Below are 7,741 nucleotides of genomic sequence, written 5' to 3'. Positions count from 1 at the left end.
ACACACCGATAGACGCGTCTCAAAAATCAAGAGAACATAAAATCTTTCTGTTCTTGACAGGGCACATACAAACAAAATGATCTCCAAAGTATTCTTTTTATTATAAAAACATTTGTTTAAATGTCTTAAGTTTATGTGTAGATTAGACAGAAACCAGTCCTGTTAAAGAGACCACAACCTCAATTAACCTACTCAAATCTGTGTCATTAATATTAATCAAACAGCCCAATCAAAAACAGAAAATCATCTCTGTAGCTCTAAAAAATAATAACTGTATTTAATTCATACAATAAAGACAGTGTTATGATTAATTTGATTCGATTTCTTTACCTAATGCTAATTTTAGACCATAGCGAAAATTTTTTACCCCTATTTATTTTAGTAATGTGACTTGACTTGAAACTCGATTTGACTTGCTTGGGGTGAACACCTGACTTGACTTGCTTGATTTATCTGAACTGTGACTTGAGACTTGACTCGAGAGTTAATGGTTAAGACTTGAGACTTGCTTATACTTGACCATGTGTGACTTTTCCCCACCTCTGTGTATCAATAACTGTAATAACTGTAGTTTTAGAGAGAAGGGTGACAAGAGAACCTCAACCTCTTGTTCCACTGGATTTGTATATTTGTTTGCTCTTTTCAATACAATTGTCAAGGTGATGTATTACACACATGTCATATTTTCCTAATAAAAGGATGAGTTCTAGGGATGCACCGAATATTAGGCCACCGAAAATGGCCCGACATGTTGTGATGACGCAAAAATAAGGCGACCTGCGTGTGCTTGTCTGAAGAAATATGTCTGCGGTGTGGATGTATTTAACCACAAAAAGGCGCTAAAGTGAGCAGTTGTCTGTACGCACAGAGGCACATGCGGTTGAATGTGTCCGGTGCAGACGTGATCATCACAGTATGACTATCAAAGATCAGAACTCTTGATGTGTACTTTAGAGAGAGTCACACTAACGTGTCTCATAAGCCCTTTTCACACAGATATTCCGTAAAATACACGGGACAGGCATCCTGGATTTTTCCGGAATCGTTAGATTTTTTGTTCATTCACACTGCCAAGTTTACCCGGCATCTGATGGTCCCGGAAAGACACGTGACCTGTTGAAAGTCCCGCCCTCTCTTCTACGCAGTGTCGGAAGTTTGCAAATTATTTATTATTTCTCTCTCCAGAAACAAATCGAGTGCATTTTTGTTTATGATAAGACTATAAAGGAGCGCGTGAACGCACAGTTCTATGCTGGTGAATGATCTCAGCTTCTGAGTGGATATTTGACGAGCTCCCTGATCTCTGCTTTAATACAGTTTTCAGACATTTCTCATCGTGATTGTTTATATGCATTTAAAACCCACATTTTGAGGAGCTGGACGATATATCTTGTTGGGATGACGCACGGGTATTTTCATTTATTATAGCTCAAATGAGCACGTGACGCGATATTCTTTTATGCTGCTGAATGATCTCCGTTTCAACGCAGTAAGTAACGAGCTATTAACTTACCTGATATCTGCTTCAGTTCAGTTTGCTGACATTTCTCGTCGTGAATGTTGTAAATCCCTCATTTTAAAGAGTTGAACCAACTTCATGTTGCCATGACACGCACGTCCTCACTACGGCACGTGCTTCATTGTTTATGCGTCTCATTTATCATTTCCTAATAACTGCTTCAATCTAGTTTGCAACATTTCTCGTGGTGAATGTTTATATGCATGTTATCTCTCATTTTAAGGAGCTGAACCATAACTTTTGTTGTGCTGACGCACGCGTCCTCACTTCGACATGCCCATTACTGCATTTTTTCGGCTTCTTGTTCACACAGAGGGTTTTCCGTATATCTGACTAGGTCCTCTTTCCCGCAACGATCCCAGAAGATTAACGGGACGAGTTTGTATTCACACAGACGCTTGTCTGGAAATTTTACGGGTATTTTCTGGGACCAAAGGTCTGTGTCAATGGGGTTATACTGTAGTCCATTAACATACATTTGCTGAATAAAGCAATGAAAAACAACGTAACGTTTTTATGCTGCGCTGTTTGGGATTCGCCCTCTGTCTCTGTGTGCACGCGCATTTAAGTGCCCTCAATAGTGCACACACGAGTGAGATGCAAACAACCCAGCTAGCATGTATAATCGGCCGGAGCTCGGCTGCCCTGCGACAGGTGCGGCTCAGACTCGGCATCGGTGTGTGTTAACCGAGCCGATTGTGCCCCGCAGCTCGCTCTGGCACATTCATTTTTGTTCTGGCTGTAAGCACTGGGCCGATTCATGTTCACCGTAACTGGTAACCCAGCTCTGGCTGTATGATCTGAACCACTTTTGGAAATGACTCGGCTTATGTTAAATCAAGGATGGTTTTAATGGATGCCATTCAATGTAGGCGACTTTCTTTAACACAAATGTAGATTTTTAACTCCAACCGTTTTAGTCTGTGTCCATAACAAAAGACAGTAAAAAACAAAACATGCACAGACAAATCCAAATTAAACCCTGCTGCTCGTTGATGTCCTAAGACACGAAACGATCGGTTTCTGTGAGAAACCGAACTGTATTATATAATTTATACCTCTAATACGGCGCCTTCTTCTTCTTTTGAGTTTTGATGGCGGGTTGCGAAGCAACGTCATAGTTGCATACTGCCATCTACTGTATCGGGTGCACGGCTTGAGGGCTATACAGGGACACCCGAAACCGTAGGTGGCGGTATGCACCTATGAAGTTGCTTCGCAACCCGCCATTAAAACTCTAAAGAAGAAGGTGCTGTGCATGGGCTCATTTGACTACGCATAGTACTGTATTAGAGGTAAAAAATTATATAAATACTGTTCGGTTTCTCGCACAAACCGATTGTTTAATTTCTTAGGATATCAATGTGTCGTCACGAGCGGCAGGGTTTAATTTGGATTTGTCTGTGCATGTTTTTACTGTCTGAGATTTTGTTACTATTCACATGCATACAAACTGAAACGGTTGGAGTTTCTACATTTGTGTTGTACTGAAGAAACAAAATCACATACATCTTGGATGGCCTCGGGGTAAGCTGATAAATATAAAAAATTCATTTTAAGATGAATCCCGTACGTTGGCGGCTGTTTTAAACTGGGTGCTCGGCTCAGACCCTTTTGCCAGTATGAAGCCGATTTCAACGGTAACTGCAGAAAGCGTCAGCACGCTCAGCTCATCACTGGAGTAACGTCTGTAAAACGGGTGAGATAAAACTCAACGCCTGACTGAATCATCCATTCCCTTTTCGATCCTACGTCATACGTTAAACTTGAGGTAAGTCTTGTGTTCAGTTTCCTTAAAAAGCATCAACATTCACGCTAAGCATAGTTTCAATCGAGTTCCCGTCACATCATATATTAACTCTATTTCGAACTGTTGCTGATTACATGTTGGTTATTATTGATTCGTTCATGTTCCTTTGACATGTTCATGTACTTTTTTCCAGATGAAACAAACATAAAGAATTCATAATTCATTTAAGAATTATTAATTAGGACAACATCAAATTATTTATCATGTCTGAGAAAAGTAGTGCAAATTTTGGATAATATGAAAGTGTCTCCAACTTTTATGGCGCGAACGAAGCTAGCATTGACTAGCTGGGATGTTAAATAATGGGACGCAATTTTTATTAAATGCAATTTACGTGATTAATATTTACAAGCATAGTGTTCTTTGGAAGAAAATTAAGTGGAACAAAATGTTAGCTGGTAGTGCTGTGACAAATCGCAGTTGATCCGAACCACGGTTCGGCTCGCATGTGATTCGCGGATTAATATATACCAGTGTATGGAATGTCACAATTATAGATTTGTGTGTAAACTTAAACATGTCTTGATGGACCCTAATTTATGCACTGTGCAGTTATGCTGGTAGTTGGGTAATTTCATAATGGTTATTGGGTTGGGCTTGGACTAAAAAAGGGAAATTGTAATGGTTTAGTATAATAAGACATTATGTATGGTTTTGTACAATGCTAATCTTTTTTTCTTTTTTCCTCAGGTAATCTTGCTTTTGCTGTTCTAAAAAAAAAAACACTGCTCTTAGGTAAGAATGGCTGATCAAATGCATTATTTTAAATCTAATCTGAGACACAAAGCAGTTAAATCGTTGTCTAATTTGCTGCAAAGTATTAAGAACGACAGTAAGCTTGTTGACGATGATCTGACTGATGACTGATATGTGTGATGAGATTAAAACTAGGGCTGTGCAAAAAAAAATCGATACAGCTAACTACCGTGATAGTTAGCTGTATTGATAGTGTATCGATATTTCGATCTCTACTTTCGATATTTTAAAAACCATCAAATCCCTCTGTGTGCGTCAAACGACCTCCTCGCCACTGCTGTAGTTGTCACTGTCCAGTTGTCTGCCATATACGGCCATTCGGCCAATGTCTCAGAAGTTAGAGGGAGTGAGAAAATGGCAGAAAATTTAAAAACACCTTCAGCTTTCAAAGAGCTGCAGGTGTTCAGCTCTATTTTTTACATTTTTGATTGTATTGTGATACGTATCGTATCATGACCCACGTATCGTGACACCTATCGTATCGGGAGGCCCTTGCCAATACCCAGCCCTAATTAAAACAACTTTTTTTTAGCACACCACCCATACATGGCACACGAAACAGGTCTTGTGAGGGGGCTGTGCCCACAGGTTGAAATTCTGTAGGTCCACGGGCTTCTCCCCTTTCAGCGAACATCACAGCGCTTAGTCCACCATCGTGGTCTCCAATCTCCATTACCAACAGCCTGAGTGCTACACCTACAGACACCCCAACCCATGCAGCAGCTGGCAGAAGTCAGACATCAGGGCAAACTGGATTTCAAGTAAGAAGGGCGAGTTAGCCCATGGAGAGAAAAAAATCACTTTGGTATTAGGGCTGGGTATTGTTTCAGATGTCTCAAATCTATTCAGATACATTAGATCTCAAATTGATTGGATTGCGATTTTCGATTCAATGATTACATTTTCACTGGTCCCACCACAAAAAAAGTAATAAATGAATGAAATAGTTTTTGTAGTTTTTACCCATTTATTCTTGTAATAAGGTTATGACACCCAATATTTTAAATACCAGTGAAAATTAACAATTATCAATTCTATTTTTGATACTACAGCTAAAACTACTAATATCAATTTCATAGATTTAAGACAAGTTAATGGTTGTTAATAAAAATTAAATGCAAGCAACGCAATATACGTACAATAGAACAAAGATACAAATGAAGAAATCTGTGCATTTCAGGTAGGTCTAACAGTATTTTTCAGATACAGAAATTGAAAAAAGTAATCAAATGTAAAATAACACGACATATCTTCACTAATTAGGATTAACCTTTATTTAATCTGCACAAAGTTACAAATCGTTATTCAGTGAAAAGCAGGGAGTGACTTCCTCTTTTGTAGTTTGATTAACATTTAAAAACACAAACAGGTGAAGGTTACTACCACTTTAAGACTAATGCACGGATCAAATTATGATAGGCAATGAATGCATTCTTTTTCTACTTCTTCTCATAACCGTCTGTTTACTCGCAAAGGCCGGCAATTTTTTTTAAAATGTGTGAATTTGCAAGGAGAGAACTAGAATTAATTTTGTAATTTGCACGCTGTCGCGCAGCTGTAAGCGCTTCCAGTGTGTGCTCTTCTCACATAGCGCATGCAAGTTCTCTTTCGCTTGAATGCTTAAATTGACAAGGCTTAAAAATGCGTGCAAAATGTAAACTTTTATGATCATGCAGCACTGGCCCAATCGGGACATTGACAGTTCCTTCAACCGGAATGCTTTTCAGATATAATGTAATGAAAATAAATACAGAAAAACGATGAGAATTGATATTGAATTGACCACATTTAATTTTTTTTTTTTTCACTTTTTTTGCCTATTCCTATTTGGTATATGTGATGAGATTAAAACATATTTTTCTTTTCTTTTAGCACACCCCACCCTTACATGGCACACAAGTATATGACACACAACACAGGTCTTCTCAGGAGGCTGTGCCTACAGGTAGGAATTATACAAAGTGATCTCTCTCGGTTTAGTCTGACATATCTACGTACAATGTTTTGCTAGTAATCTGCTATGCCTGCTTTTTCTTGTGTTCTACAGCAATAGGCTTTATGCCCAGCTGCACTACTTCCTGAACTTCAGCCAGCTCCTTGTTTCCTGTCTGCCATTATTGGACAAACTGATTAATCCAGGTGTGCCTGAGCTTAGTAGTCACAACAACAATAATCAGACACACCTGGATTTATCAGTTTGTCCAGTAATGGCAGACAGGAAACAAGGAGCTGGCTGAAATTCAGGAAGTAGTGCAGCTGGGCATAAAGCCTATTGCTAAAGAGATCCTCATCCAGCTCGATTTTATTAGAGAGCAGCAGTTGCAGACTTCACCCCAGACCCAACACATTTTGGGCTCCCACTTTCAACTATTGAGGAGCTACAATGTTTGTAGGAGACATTAAATAATCCAGATGAAAAGAAGAATTTGGTGAGTTAAATTATGGTTTAATCAGATCATTCCTAAAAGTCAGTCCTCATTTTCACTCATGCTATATTCCTAAAATAACTAATAAGGTACATGTCTTTTTGTTTCAGACTGTTTTTCCTGGAATGGTCGGAGACAAGACACCGTGGGGTGGGTCCTGAAAAAAACAATGAACTTTTCGTGGCCAGACTCATCAATTGAAGTGGGGTCAACTGAAAGCATGCATTCAAAGGGCTCACTTTGAAAAGTGTGGTTTTGGGTGAGTGTCAGTGCTGGAAACGGCACTGTAGTGACATCCCAGGGCTCTACAGTGCGACTGACTCGATCAGTGGCTGGTTGCATAAACCTTTAAGACTAGTCTTAAAAGTTAGTCATTTTTTTTTCTTCAAGACTGATCATAATTGTATTTCTATACTCAAACTCTATTTAAAACATTAACATCATAACATTATCATAAATTGAAATGCATTAATGCTACTTCTGAGCCTCATTAAACAGTCTGTAAATATAACTAAATCCCACATTTCTGTTATATGCCACCTCTGCAGTGCAAAGATTAATTGTGTTGCTACTGATTTCATTTGATTGGTAACTTATTCTTCCTGATTGCCTCTTATTATTCTAACTCAATTTATGAATTTGAAATTTAATAAGGTTAAAATTTTATAGTCAAATATCTCCTTATAATGGGAAGGTTATTTTGTCATTGATCAGAATGTGCTCCTAAATTTTTGAATGTGCTCCTAAACTAAAAAGAAATGTAAGCGTAGAGCCCTGCATCCAAAATAAGTTTTGGTGGTTTTATGAGTAACATCACATGCAGTGGCGGTTCTACACGGAGGCCAAGGGTGGCCCGTGCCTCTGTAGACATGTCCCTGGCCACCCCTGTGGCCACCCCGTGCTGACCAAATAAAAAAGTATACATTTATTTTGATTTTACACGCGAGCGCCAAAAGAGGAACTAATGCGACGCAACGTTCTACACGGGCGAATTAGAGCGGCGCACCCAACCACTGTAGCTGGCTGCAGGTGCTGCTCAGCGAGTGTCTCAATTTGTTCCCAACCTCCCGATGTTGAGAGTGTGTATGCAGGTTTGGGCACTGGTAAGGACTCTAGCTCACTTCATATTGGGACACTGTTCACTTGTTCTCCTATGACGTGGCTGCTTAACCGCGGTGATCATTTACAGCTGTTACTCGTCAACAACCGGCAAAACCCACATCGCGCTAA

Source organism: Paramisgurnus dabryanus, chromosome 9, assembly GCF_030506205.2.
Source record: "Paramisgurnus dabryanus chromosome 9, PD_genome_1.1, whole genome shotgun sequence".
NCBI lineage: Eukaryota > Metazoa > Chordata > Actinopteri > Cypriniformes > Cobitidae > Paramisgurnus > Paramisgurnus dabryanus.
Note: the sequence above shows the minus strand (reverse complement) of the source record.